This window comes from Lissotriton vulgaris, chromosome 8 (genome assembly GCF_964263255.1).
Source record: "Lissotriton vulgaris chromosome 8, aLisVul1.2, whole genome shotgun sequence".
NCBI lineage: Eukaryota > Metazoa > Chordata > Amphibia > Caudata > Salamandridae > Lissotriton > Lissotriton vulgaris.
Window position 1 is genome coordinate 45,606,250 of NC_141696.1, and position 15,065 is coordinate 45,621,314.

Genomic DNA, 15,065 nt, shown 5'->3' on the forward strand with positions numbered 1-15,065 from the left:
CCTTTCTCCATCCATTGCTTTGAGGTACGTAAAAAAATTCCTCTTTCCATCTTGTCCAAGGAATCTGTGGATCACCTTTTGATTGTAAAAATTTCGATGGAGGATCAAATTGCATGTTGCTAGAGCCACTGTAGAATGTAACAATATCAATTTAAAACTGTAGAAAGTGAATAATAAAAATATGAAAACAATAAAATAAATGAATTAATAAAAAAAATTACAATAATAAATAACCTTCACAAATCCTAAATGTAGTTTCTTCCCAAAATGTAAAATCCTTAAATAATCTTAAAATGTTAAAATCGTCACTGCAATATTCTATAGATTCCACTAGGTGGCAGAGATGTAACAAGGTAGAGAACAGTTCAGTAAAATCTTCAATGCGTGAAAAACAATCCCCGAGACATTGAAAAACTATTAAAAAAATTAAAAAAATTAATCCAGCTGAAGATTGTACATATCACAGTACAAACATTGTTGTTTTCACCATTCGAATTGCCAACTAGTAAGTTATTTGTGGCTTCATTTTGTAGAAGATGAAATATCCCCCAAAAAAAGTAATATGTAGTTAAATCTTAGAATAAATCCACAGTGTGCACCAGGTATACCGAAAATAAACAACACGCAAGGAAAGAAACGTGTGTAAAGATAGTACTTTATGAACACGCCACACGTCGCGATGTGTTTCTTTCTCCTGTAACTCTCCCGCAATCAGTTACCATGGAAACAAAATGGAGACTACACGTCCTACGTGATGATGTAGACACGTAGAACGTTTGTTAGAATCACAGTCACAGCAATGATGACGTGCAAGATGACGCTATCAATGAGCTCGAGCTTCCTGCACAGAAATGCCGTTTTCACCTCAAAATCTGTAAAAGTTGATCAAAACAGGCTAGAATCGCCAGACCCGGATGGAACAGAAGAGAAGACACATCCGTGTGAAATCCAAGGTGAGCATTATACTTCAAGGCTTTTCTTTCGTGGATTTGTCCAAATTTCTGCTTCTGTGCTCAAACAAACGTGGCAGAAATGTAGAAATGTTGAATAAAGAGGTCCTTCGTCGCCAATATTAAATTGAAGGAATCCAAATGTAGAAGAAAATATATATTTAATCGAAGATGGTAAGACAGAGCACAGCACGTCTGGAAAGGTCCAGGTATCCAGTAAACTGTTCAACCTAGAACTTGGAACCTGATCTGTAAGATGCGGGCACGCTTCAATACATTCCAGGCTCCAGCACAGAATCACATTGATAGACCTAGAAAACAATATTATAAATAAAAAATGTAACAGATGGTTCCTGGAAAAATGATAATAAACTTACAGTTATCATTTTATGATTCTACTTCTCATCTCGCACTGCTTGAAAGCAGTGGTGCGATGCTCCACCGGCATTGCAGAGGAGCCGCCACTGTGCTAATCAGTACTGACCCTATTCCTTATGGCAACAGTCCATCTTGATCCTTGGTCATCTCACCCCTCCACGCTGCATCCCACTGCTTTTTTTCATCACTAGTCTCACTGACTAAGCTGCACCCCTGACAAAAGTCCCTAAATCACACCCTGACCCACAACGCCCCCAAAAACAGACACACATTTTAAAATACGCTTGAACATAGAAAATACAAAACACCCCCAATTGTAAAATCTACACAGACGTGTTGTGGGGTGGGGGCGGAACCTTTAGGTGTGAGGCTCTTGGTAGAGGCCACCTGCCACGTGCCCTGCCCACACCAAACTCATCATTGCGCCGCTCTCCTGCCTCCCCTCAATGTCTTCACTTTCATCGTGCTCAGGTCAATTGGGTCCTGAATTTCTCTTATTTTGATCTATTGCGTCCTTTTGGAGTCGCAATGTGATGCAGCTTTTTTTCACAGTCTCGCACCTCATGCTTTATATTAAATAAGTATCCGGATTCCAGCGCCTTCAAGGTTTATGAGTAACAGGTGCCTAGAAAATTAAATTAAGATAAGATGGTAAAAAATGGTAAAAACCAGCGCGCGCCTCGCTCCTCACTTACTGAATACTTACTGAAATGGTTCACAACAATTCCATCTCTTTCCTTCTTTCATTTAGTTGCTTCCCTGTTAAATGGATCCAAAAAAGAACCAGTGCGCGCCTCGCGCTGAAAGTAAAAAAATGAAACGAGATGGGAGAGGGGATTTATTTTTTATTTATTTCTTTAAACGTATAAGGCGCACGGCTACCCGCAGTGGGTTTCCCGGCGCCAAGGGATAGACTGAAGAAGAATGAACTACCAAGCATCTGTCAATGAAGCTACTGAAGAAGACTGCTCAAATTACTGCTGAAAGAGCCACGTTTTTAAGCCCCTGCGGAAGCGAAGAAGATCTGTCTTCAACTTCAGGGTCACAGGCAGGGCATTCCAGAATTTAGTGCCTAGATGAGAATAGGAGCTGCCGCCCATCTTCACTAACCTAAATGTAGGGAACGATCAAATCTCCTTTTCCTGAGGATCTCAGACTGCGACTGGGCTTATAAGCATGAATGAGATTCTGTAGGTACCTCGGGCAGAGCCCTGTTTTATCTTAAAGATATAACATAAGGCCTTGAATGTAATTCTACTCGTTATTCTCAGCCAATGTAGAATGCAGAGGGCTTGAGAGGCAGATGTTCTTCGAGGAACATTGCGTAACAGCCGTGCGGCCGCATTTTGGACGACCTGAAGTTTACTCACTGTTTTTAAATCGGCACCAAGATAGAGGACATTCCCGTAGTCCAGGCGAGATATTACCAAAGCCTGGACCACAGTCCTCTTTGTAGAGGCGGGAAGCATGCACAAGATTTTTTGAAGCCATCTTAAGGTGGCAAAACAGATGGAAGCCACCCTGACGGCCTGTTGCCGCATTGTGAGCTTTTCGTCAATGAGGAATCCGAGATTGCGAACCTGAGCAACGGGTTGAGGGGTAGGACCCATGCTCTCGGGCCAATGTTGAGGACCCCATAGATCTTTACCCTTGCCCAGGATCACAACCTCGGTCTTATCCCCATTTAACTTGAGGAAATTCTCCTGCATCCACTCTGCCACTCGAGTCAGACCCTGCTTAAGAGCCGAGATGTTATTACCTTCCCTGTTAGAGAGGGAGAAGATGATTTGTGTGTCATCGGCGTAAGAAAATAAATTCAAGCCGGCTTCCACCACAATGGTGGCCAGGGGTCTAATATAGATATTAAATAGTAGTGGACTAAGGGGATGGGGCCTGGGGCTTTTTTCCTTGCGGGAGCGAGCATGACCCAAATGTCAAAGCTCGCTCCTGCAAAGGAATCGCCAAACGTTCACGCGATGACATTGAATGCAATGCAACTCATGCACGTTTTTCACCGAAAAAGCGAATTGATTGCAAGAGGTCTCCTATGCAGCACATGCTTAACGTAAAAAGAGAAAAATCAGGGAAATTGACCAGTCCTAAAGACTTGGGTAGTTTTAGATGTTGTAAAGATATAAAAGATAGTTTTCTGATCCCAAGTAAACTTGATAAAAGCTTATCAATGGCTATAAAATATTTCAGTGGAATTTTGACAGGTAACATTGTAAGATAATTTAAGATTATTGCGGTGCAAGATCCTCAGACATTTTATTTTGTCAGAGTTCCAGGATAGGCCCATTCCAGCAAAGGAAATTTTGAAACAGAACTTATTCAAAGGCATTACTTCAGGTTTTTCTATTTTAAATTCATAACCAAACACCTCCAAATATGCTCTTAACTTTTCGAATAAATATGAAAGTGATGATTCCGGTTTGGAAATATAAAGATGGATGTCATCCGCATATGCTCTACATTTAAAAAAATACGTTCTTGAGGAAGGAACCAGAAAAGTCATTGAAATGTTTTAGTCAATAGAGAAAGAGCTCAAGAGCAAGAATGAATAACAAGGGGGAATTTGGACAACCATACCTCTATTGAGAGGGAAGTATGGGAACTGTATTCCATTAATCACAACAGAAGAATAGGGCGATTAATATAATAAAGAAATTAGTTGTAGGAATCGTGGGCTGAACCCATACCCATTAAAGGGATGCATTAGGAATTGCCAATTGAGTCTATTGATAGCTAGTTTAGCAGCCAAAACTATTGCCCCAAGAGAATACTTAAGTTTGGGGGTTCTGCTAAGAATATTCAGAAAAACATGTGAATTATCTACTATATTTCTATTTTTTATAAAGCCGAACTGTTCAATATCTACTAGATCAGGCATGTGATCTTTAAGTCAGAGGGCTAATTCTTTAGCCAAAATGTTACAGTTTGTATTCATCAGTGATATAGGACGATAATTATTGGATTGGGATAGGTCACAATCTTTTTTTGGAATGAGGCAGATCATAGCTTCTGTAAAGGAGCCAAAGGAGGTATTCAGTGATAGGAAATAATTAATAAATTAATTAAAATAATTGAGGTAACACTAACTTTGAAAAATGCTTGTAGAATTCGACCGTGGACCCATCTGAACTGGGTGCCTTGCCCGTACGGAGATGTTTGACTATTAACAATAATTCTGCCATTTATAGAGATAGCTCAATAGAAGCTAAATCAGTGTGTGTTTACTTACTCCTTGTAGAGGAAAAAATGACTTGATGGACTCCTCAGGAGCTTGATACATATACTTCATTTTTAGTGGAGTACTTGAGTCTGTCAATGGCGAACTTCACCCAAAAGGACCCCCTTTTTTATTTGGGTGACCTTTGTCCCTATATCTGAGCCATGACATGACTCGTGGTACGTGTTACATATCACATGGTTGATGGTCATGAGATGCAGGCCTGTTCACCTGCACATCAGGTTGCAGATCTTCCCTCTTAAATCTGGGTAGTCTCTAATCATCAGGGCCCCTCACATTACCTAGGGTGGGAGACTGTGTGTGGTGATATGCTGCAGTGTTGTTGATGTTGGGGGATCCCAAGTCTGTGTCCCAACAAAAATATATGCAACAACTCATGGAGGACTTGTCCTTGAACTGATCACTATAGACAGGCATGTTGTGTGTTTGGTTCTCATCAGCAAAAGCTTAGGGCTTGTATTTTGCCTGCTGGATCAAGCCTGTGTGGTCTACAAGAAGTTGCAACTTAAAGAAGACTGTGAGCAAAGGCATGGCCATTGTCCTGAACTATGGCGTTTGCTAACTGCGTTTCTCTCAAATTCTGTGATAAGGTCTTGCAGAGTTTGCTGGCACCTGAGCAACAGGCCCTGAGGGTGGAACGATTATCAGGTGTTTTCTGTCACCATGGAGTTAGAAACACTGAACCTGATGAGACAGTGGCACCGGACTGTACACAAAGAAAGATGTCCTATTCTATCTCTGCACCCGGGTCAGACAGTTTGGCAGTCCTCACACTGTAGATAGGAGTTGGCTCTAAATTTGACACGCTGTCAGCATGATGGGACAATGACAATGAACTTCACTTGAAAGAGAATGAGCTTGAAATTGGTTGAAACTGATTGCTTCCCCTCAGAGATTAAACAGCTGTCTAATCTCTGCACCCGGATCAGACAGCTCAGTGGCCCTCCTACAGTAGATAGGTCCTGGCTGCCAATCTAAGAAAGAAACATCCACCGTTGATGGCACCTGAGTTGAGGGAAAAATAACAATATATCCTTTGGTTGGCAAATACTGAGAGAACTCTTACTCATTCACTCACCTAAATCACACACATTCAATGATGGGGGTACACTACCAATTGAAAAATCAGTGTGCCAGTACACAAGAAAAATATTGGAAATGTTATGTATCAATTTATTAAAAGCATCTAAAACAATTTTATCAAATTAAAAAACTGTTAATCATACATAGTATATTTGTGTTCAAAATAAAAAAAATCACACTGTAAATAAACAAATGAACACACTCAATAGCAAAGACAATTAGACAAGAGTGTTAAAAAGACACTACACTTTGTCATAAAGTGACCATATCTGTATGAGGTAATGTGGGGGCTGTACCCTGATGTACAAAAGACAATCAATATCTAGTGTGGCAGCCCACGGTGCAGATTATGGTTGTATGTTGTTGACGCGTTTAGGTGGTTTTATCTTGATTTAAACCATCTTTATCAAGACTAAAGATATTACTCTCTGATGATATCTATAATTAAATACATGCAATTATTACACATAGACAATAACCAAAACGGGCAATACAAACAGAACATTTTAAGCACTTGATTGATCTGTTTAAATATTAAAACTACAAGTCGATTACAAAGTTCATGACATCACTGCTTTAACAATTACCTCCAACTCCCCCCATACGTATCACATAACACATTCATAAATTTACATCTGTTCCACCCAATTGGCAGAACACTATGAACCCATACATGAGTGGGCATTTTCTCAACTTAAAAAGTAGCTTGACCAAAGTGCAGAAGTCACTTCTATCCTGAAACTCATTGTCGTGGGTTTTAAAATATTTTCCAAACACCAGCAAATGTTTTAGAAAAACACCTTAATAAAGATCAGAATTAGTGTCTCAGAACCAGCATATTGGTGGAGACGATATAGCCATACGGTTAGAACTGTCGACCTCGAAGCTGGGGAACCGAGTTCAAGTCTCTGCAACGATGCTCAACATCCTGTGATTCTTGCCAAATCACTTAAACTTCCCATGCCTAACAAAAATGAATTTGTCCGTCTGTAACGAAACTGGTGCTCATGTAAAGTGCTCTGATACCCGATGTCTCCGGTCTAATTGACACTATACAAAACTCTCAAAAAAATAAAATATATATTGCATCTTATTATGCATCTTATATCCTAATTTGGTGTTAGAGTCCCTAGTCACTTGTAAATAAGATCATATCGCACCTTGTATAAGCATCAATACGAAATGCAGATTTGAACAACAGCTAGCTTCACAGTCCTTCTTTTGTCGTGGAATCTAAAACAAGGGGATATTGTACTGTTTATAATGCAACTCCCAAAAGGTCTATTCTAGCCAAAATGACATAAATATCAACATACCTCCAGCACCAATAGGGGTAACCTCCAATGGTGATATAATGCTGCCTACTTAGGCTTGAATGATATAACACAGGGTTCCTAAATGCCCTTCATTTGGTAGGGTGTCCTGAAATAATAAAAACAGAACTCAGTTAAGGAGTACCCTTCACTTAATAGAGCCTAAGCAAAGAATAGCTTACATATGTTCAGGACGGGACTCCAATATTAGGGAGGATAGTCCTATCTAGCCATACTAATCTAGACATGCCCCTAAACACCCCCACAAAATAAACGTCCAGTTACTCTTAAATGGCCACTCTACAGTGCAATAAGATACGTTTGTGACTCAAAGCAGGATTTACTAGGGACACCCCCGCACATATTAAGCAGAGAGATGTAATATCAGACCTCTAACCACAATTCAACCATTTTGTTACGGTAAAATTTATTTTAGAAAAAGTATTATCTCTACTCTGGGCAACAATAATCTATTGCTCTATAAGTGCCTCAATCAATACCTTAAATCCTTAAGTATGGCGGTGCCCAGTAGGGGCCCGTGGAGGGAGTGCTGTGGGGCGGTGGGGTAGGGCGGGGGAGGAGCAGTGTGGGGGTAGTAAACTGGCACACGGCCAAACAGAGGTAAGTAAACAAATAAATAAATAAAACGAATTTCATTGCGCGCGCTGCATTGCCAAATGTAATGCGGCGCGCTCAATAAACTTTGTTTTATTTATTACGAAGGAAGAGGAAGAGGATGGTGAAAGACTGTCCAAAGCCTCATGCTCGGCGAGCCCAAATGACTGACTAAAACCTGCAGGAAAAAAAAAATGAACTCTAACGGTGGTGGGGAGAAAACAAGCAATAAATGGCAACCAGTGTTAATCCAAGAAGCGAACAAATGAAATGTGTATCGCGGACAGCAGTACAGACTCCTTATACCTGACAATTACGTAAGTCTCGAGGGCGCGCAGCTGCACAGACCTCAAACATGCACTAAATATAGAACTGGAGGAAAGGAGTGGGGGAGGTGTCACCAATATACCACGGGCAGCGGCGTTAACTGTCCCTAGCACACATTGACTGTTAACTGGGTGACAGGCGCTCTGCAAATTGGGGATGTAGAAAGTTTTAGACCTACGGTGCAGGGTGGGGAGGTTTTCGACAGGGGATTTGGTTTGAACAGTTTACAGTTTTATACACTTCAGAAATAATTTAATCCTATTCAGGAACTTTTTGCACAGGCAATATGCAGTATACAGCACCACAATGCTGGGAAGGGGCATAAGGTGTGGAAAGGGAGGGAGAGATGGACACACCCCGTACAATATCACTATGACGATTCAGCAAGTTAAAACATTGAAGGTCATGTCATGGAAATGTCAACGGCCTGGGGAACAAAATTAAGTGCACTAGGTGTTGCAATATCTCCATAGACACTCCCCGGACTTGGTATTCCTCCAGGAGACACAACTGAAGGACAACAACTACATAGCACTCAACCGATTCAGATACACATTACTGGCACATGCGGGGTTTACAAAATGCTCAAGAGCAATATTAACCAAAAACACTGTGCCCCTGCTGAAGCACCGCACCTGGTACGACCCAATGGGAAGGTACGCTGCATTATTGGCGTCAAGGGAGGGCCAGATCCTTAACATTATTCCTGTATACATTCCACCGATGCTACATAGGGAGAAGCTCCCAGAACTCAGCAAATTACTACTAGAAATGCCCATAGGCACTCTTATACTGGGTGGTGATATGTATGTAAAGCTGTCACTGGAACTTGACCGAGACACATCATCCCATGGGGCAACAGGACCTCAGCCACTGCATGCCTTCACGAATGCACTGGGAGTGGTAGACCTGTGGAGGTGGCACAATCTCACAATCAGGCAATACACCCACATGTCTGCGGCTCAAGTTAGTGATCCCTTATTGGACTACATTTTCACACACACTACTACAGTGGGGTTGTTTCAGGGGGGGCGACACAGGCCATGGGGATATCGAGTCACTCGCCGGTCAAAGTGCTCCTACAGGGCCCTGCTCAGGATTATATTCTTCCACTACGGATAAATCCATATTTATTTAGAGACCATGATTTCAGTGAGCGGTTCGGGAGCATACAGAGCAATGCTTTGCCGAGAACTCGGGCTCAGTAGAGTCATGTAGTAATCTTTGGGAGGCATATAGGGTAGTGGCCCAAGACTCTGTGCAGGCAATGGTGGGGGCCAAGCGAAAGAAGGGACGTTGAAGTTGCGAGGCATTGGAAATTGCGAATATTGAAACAGAACTGGGTTCAGATCCTAAGATGGTTCCAATGCAAAGGCATACTCTTAATCTTAAGCAAAAAAAGTTCAGGGACCTTCAGAAAGACACAGCCCGCGCGCATTTGATCTCGGAGATAAAGCCAATAAATTGATAGCCTGGCTGGAGAGGAGGGACAGGAGCCCCAATTGGGTGCTGGAACTGCAGACCCCTGAAGGCTGCAGGTGGAGATCTAGCGCAGAACTCGCTGAGGCATTCACAACTTATTATTAAGGGATATACCGGTCTCTCTCAGGAAAATTGCACACTGATGACACTGAACTGCTAATAGACATATCACTGCCGACACTGCACTGTAGAGGTAGTCGACAGTGAACTGACAAAAGAAGAAATCGTTTGAACCATTGGGGACTTGCAAGCAGGGAAGGCAGTGGGCCCAAATGAGTTCCCCACTGAAATGTATAGGTGTGTAGCACAGAAAGTAGCCCCACACATGTTAAACATGTTTCACACTGCAAAAGCAGATAGACAGCTGCCAGCAGACCTGAGACCAGCATATATTGTGGTGATACCAAAAAAGTGGAAACCTCACGACTTATGTAATTCTTACAGACCCATTTCTCTGCTCAATTTTGAGACCAATGTGCTGGCAGATGTATTAGCTAATAGACTTAGCCCGGTGAGACACTCACTGATCCATCCTGACAAGTCAGGGTTTATGCCACACAGAAGTACCAGGTTGCATCTTCTTTGCCTATACAGAGTCATACACATGGTAACAAAACGATTGAAAGAACCAGCTGCGCTCCTGTCACTGGACGTGCACTTGGCATTTCATAGCATTGAGTGGCCCTACATATTTGCGGTTCTTTCCAGACTGGGTTTTGGAACTCAATTTTGGCCATTGATCAAGCTACTATACTCCGCCCCAGTGGCAAGGGTTTGAGTAAACAGTGTGATCTCTAGAGTATTCAGGCTGCACAGGGGTACCTGACAGGGCTGCCTACTCTCACCGATACTTTTGGAGCTGGCGCTCGAGCCAATGGCCGCATGGGTGCGGGGATCCCTACTAGTGAGAGGCATTGACGTGTGGGGGATAGGAGGAACGCATATAACTTTAGGCTGGCCACATTCTGTTTTACGTCCACAAACCTCGTCAAACGTTCCATAGACTCATTCACATATTTCAAGTATTTGGCAACTACTTGGGATATCAAATAAAGTGGGATAAGTCATTGGTGTTCTCACTGACATGTAAGGCGTTAGTCCATAAAGAAGAGTTTAAATATCTGGGTCACTAAATCAGAGGAGGATTTCATGCAGCCAAATGTATATGCCCAATCGGAGATTATGTGTAAGAACAACAGGAGTAAACCCATAGGCCACGTCGGGATGAGTGTGGAATATAAACAAAAACAATTCCCAACAGGTATCAGTTTGAGACAGTTAAGTAATGTATGCAGTCAGCATTACATGAACAAGAAACAAGGAGGCTCGTATGGTTTAAAAGCTTGTTATTCACCAATTCAAAGGAGGGTGTTTCACATAGAAATACAGTTAAACAGCACTGTACAGAGAAAATCATGTGACAACCCGAGAGCACTTGGTGAGTGAAGAATTATACAATTAGTGAAAGGTGAAGATGTAAGTGCTGAACGTGAACAGCGGGAACGGCGCTGTTCTATTCTTCCACGTCAGATTGCTGTTGGTGTTTCCTGCATTTACAACCTTTGTCGTGGGCTCCCTTCGTGGATATTTAATATCGGAAATAAATACAGAGGCTTACAATTTATCTCTCTGTTTTCCCTGGACTTATTCATTATCGTTACCTTCCCACTACAATGTAACTACAATGTAATGCTGACTGCATACAGAGCAATTGGAGATTAGAGAGACTATGGGGGATGTAGCCCAATGGCGGCACCTACCGGTCTCTCTCATAGGCAGAGCAGTCCTGTTTAAGATGATGGCCCTCCCCCGCCTGCTATATGCCCTTCAGAGCACACCACATCAGATACCAGAGGCCTTCTTTCATGCAGTCAAGGCAGAGCAGTGCACCCTGCTACGGACGGATCACATTGTTAAGCTTCAGCGGGGGTGTATGAAGGTGGACTGGCCGTCCCGGACATTAGGAATTATTACTGGGCGTCACGCCTTATAAACATTAATAGCTGGGTCTTTTCTCCGACGAGGAGCCTGCATTCTGGGTTGACCATCTTGCAATAGGCAAAGGCAGCTACTGGACCAAACTATATAGCAGAAAACGTAATAAGTCATTCCCGACGAACACAATGCATGGAAGAAAGCGACAAAATTAGTGGGATGGGATGTTAGACTTACTGAGCAGACCCCACTGTGGGAAGGAGATCTGTTGGGTGAGGTTGAACGTCTGGGGACTCATAGGGCTAGAACTACTGAAAGATGAAGAGGCGGAAAAATTATTGATTGTGCTATTCTCCAGACAGAGTACCAGATTGGGACAGGGGAATTTCTCAGGTACCTACAATTGTGACATGAAGACAAAAAGCATGTGGTGGAGGGAGAACCACTCCTGGAATACATTCCATTGGAAGACAGACTTTTACTTGAACCAATGCTAGATAAAACTATATCCCTAACATATAGGAAACTAATGAACAACTCCCCAGACTGTATTGGCTCCCTAAGGGCGGCATGGGAAACGGATGTTGGACTTTTGGAGGATGATGATTGGGCAGAAGCCATTCAGAACCCTATGAAAATTGCTATAAGGGAAAGGTTTAGGCTGATCCAGCTCTGGATACTGCATTGATCATATGCCCCAAGGACAGTGCAGTATCGCATGGGCCACTGTAGCTCAGAGGAGTGTGCTAGAGAGTGCGGTGAGATGGGTAATTTCGTCCATTTCCTATGGTCCTGTCCCAAGATTCTACGATATAGGAGTGGTATAGCCCAAGTGATGGTGAGATTAGTGGGGGCTCAAGTTCTGATCAACGTGAGGTGGCACATCCAAGGAGTGACGGGGGAAATTGTCTGGCCGAAATACGCTATAACATGGCTTAACTTGGCTGGGGGGTGGCAAAGTAGAATATTGCCCGAGCATGGGGAGCGGGGTTGGTTCTAAGAATCAGGGATTGGAAAAAAGACCTGGACTGGTGCCAGCGGGCAGAACAGACAATATACCAGTTTAGAGGCTGCCCACACAAATGGGAAAAGATTTGAGGTGCTTGAAGAAATATAGGAGCTAGTCAACTGAGGGAGTTGGAGGTTAGTCCATGGATAAGAAGGGGGCTGAGGTAGACGAAATTGAGCCAGATTCCTTACGCAATAGACAATATGAATATGCGGAATAAGAAATGAGAAATATGGGAACCTGTTAACTGCTGCATGTCCAATCACAAGCTGTTTATGTATCGTGCTGCATTATGTCTGAAGCATATGTTCAATAAAAAAACAATTTAATGAAAATACAGTTGATTTCAGGTGCACATGTGGTCTTTCATACACCTAAGAATGGCACAGCAGTCCAACTGGCTTCTGTGCCTGGTTTATGCAGTGTTGACAGACCGTGTCCACCATCATCACATCAGCAACTTCTTATTTGCTGAATTTGATTTATAGCCCAAGGTCTGCACCCCCTTTTATTGCTTTCAGGCTCTCAAGATATTTGGCAGAAAAAGAAGAGGGCACTGGAGGGGGGAAGAGAGGCCTTCGAGAGGCATCATCGTGCTTGGTCCTAGGAGCATCAAGGAGCGCATGGAGAAGCCACCAAGCTTGATTTGGAGGCCTCCAGGGAGTGCAGGGAGGAGCTCTCTGGATATCTCACTGAAGGTGAAGAGGTCACTGGAGAGATGAAAGGAAAAGGAGCTCATACGCCGGTACTGAGGGTTTCGGGGAGCGTGGGTGGGGGAGTTAGCAGGATTTCTCACTGAAGGTGAAGAGGGCGCTGGAGGGATGAAAGGGAGATATGCAAGAAGAACCAATATGCCTGTGCTGAGAGCTTCAGGGGGTATGTGGAGGAGGTCTCAGGATATCTCACTGAATGCGAAGAGAGTGAAGGAGGGTTAAGGGGTAGAACTGCAAGAGGAACCGTCTTGCTTCAGGGTTGTAATGAGCCCAATTCTGCCTTCAGGGAGAGTAGCCCAGAGACCTGTACATGTGATGGAGGTACAGAGGCGTTTGTTGGGGGTAGTTCACAGGGGCCTTCGGTACAGAAAGCACAGGGGTCATTATTTCCATAAGCATGCTGTAGGAGGGCTTTATTATTTATGCAAAAAAGTATTTAGATATTTTCTCTTTTGGATTGATGAAAAAGGGATATTACAACATAACATCAAAAACAAATTTGGCAGACGTACAATTTTTCTCTTTGCCTATGCATGTAGTACAGGTGAAATATAGGATTATTGTTAACAATATTTACACATATTAATACATTCATACATGGCCTAATGATGCATCATATTTTATTAAGGAATGTCAAACATGATGTTAAACTATTTAGACATAAATTAATACAAACAATTAAATACATTCAAGACAAAAAACTCAATACATATGTGGTAATAAACAACCAAACAATGTGGTTATGGGTAACGTAATTCTTATCCGCGCGCGTTTCGGCAGTACGCCTTCATCAGGCATCCATGTTGGTCTAAAAAGAAAACACAAAACAAGAATAATTCTGATCACATATTAAAGTCCTACTAACAATTTGTGCTATAGAATAAGTCAGAAACATAATTTAAAGGAAGGAATTATTTAAAATGTCACAGCAAAAAACGAGATTCAAAGTGTTGCTCAGAGATAAGAATACTAATTAAGGAGAGATGGTGAGGAGACAGTGCGGTGTTAATAGAATAGAGCCGATTTCCAACTTATTAAAAACAAAACACTATAAGATTGTGAAAAGATGATAACCGAAAAACCAGAGAAACCATTTACATAGAGAACCATGTGTATACAACAATGAACCTTAATAGTGTGGTAGAGCTAACAACGTCAACAAAAATATTGTGACACTATCCCAGGCAAATACATTGGGACTCTTCATTCTCTAAAATGGATTTACCTTATTAGATGTAATATGTCATCTAACCAAGAAGTTTTGAGTTGAAACTGATAGTAACAGTAAGTTTAATGGAAGCGCCTAAAAACACAATGGGAAAACATTTTTAGTTTATTATTGCGCGTCGGCAGTCTATGTAAAAGAAAGAAAAATCCCAATGATAAGAATGGTTTAGCAGAAGAGGGGCAAGTTCTTACCCAATGTTCATAAATTCATGATGAATTGCATCCCAGCTCTAGGCTTGTGCGAATATACTGATTATTCAAAGATAATAGCGACACCATAAATTCAACGCAATGAAAAGATGATATGATTCACTCTGTGGTGAGAACAATAAAAGGAGATATTTATAAAAATGTTCGCAAGGGCACTCCCAAGCTGCTAAATACTAAGGGCCATATGTATCATAGTTCCGTTTTGCGAATTCTAAATAGCAATTTTTAAGGAATCGCTATTTAGAAATTGCAAAACGGTATGTATGAAAAAATCGCATTTTTTTTGCGATTCCTTAATATTCCTTATTTGCTAATTCTCAAGTTGCGAATTCGCAAATAAGGAATAATTTCCCATTCATTCCTATGGGCCAGGAGGCCCATAGGAATGATTGTGAAATGCATTTCATTTTGCGATTCTCAATTTGCTAATCGCAAAGTGAGATTGATTTCAAGGGTGCAGGAGTGTCTCAAGGACATCCTGCTGCACCCCTGAAATCAGCATGTGTGTGCATATGGCGTACATACATGCCCTATGGGCATGTATGTGCATCACATGCCACATTCAAAAATGCC

The 15,065-nt window shown here is 42.1% G+C and overlaps 1 protein-coding gene across 1 annotated transcript in view; it reads left to right on the plus strand.

The window, feature by feature from the left end:
- LOC147693351 (vomeronasal type-2 receptor 26-like) overlaps positions 1–15,065 on the plus strand; it is a 172,843-nt gene that overhangs the window by 46,430 nt on the left and 111,348 nt on the right. The window lies entirely within an intron of this gene.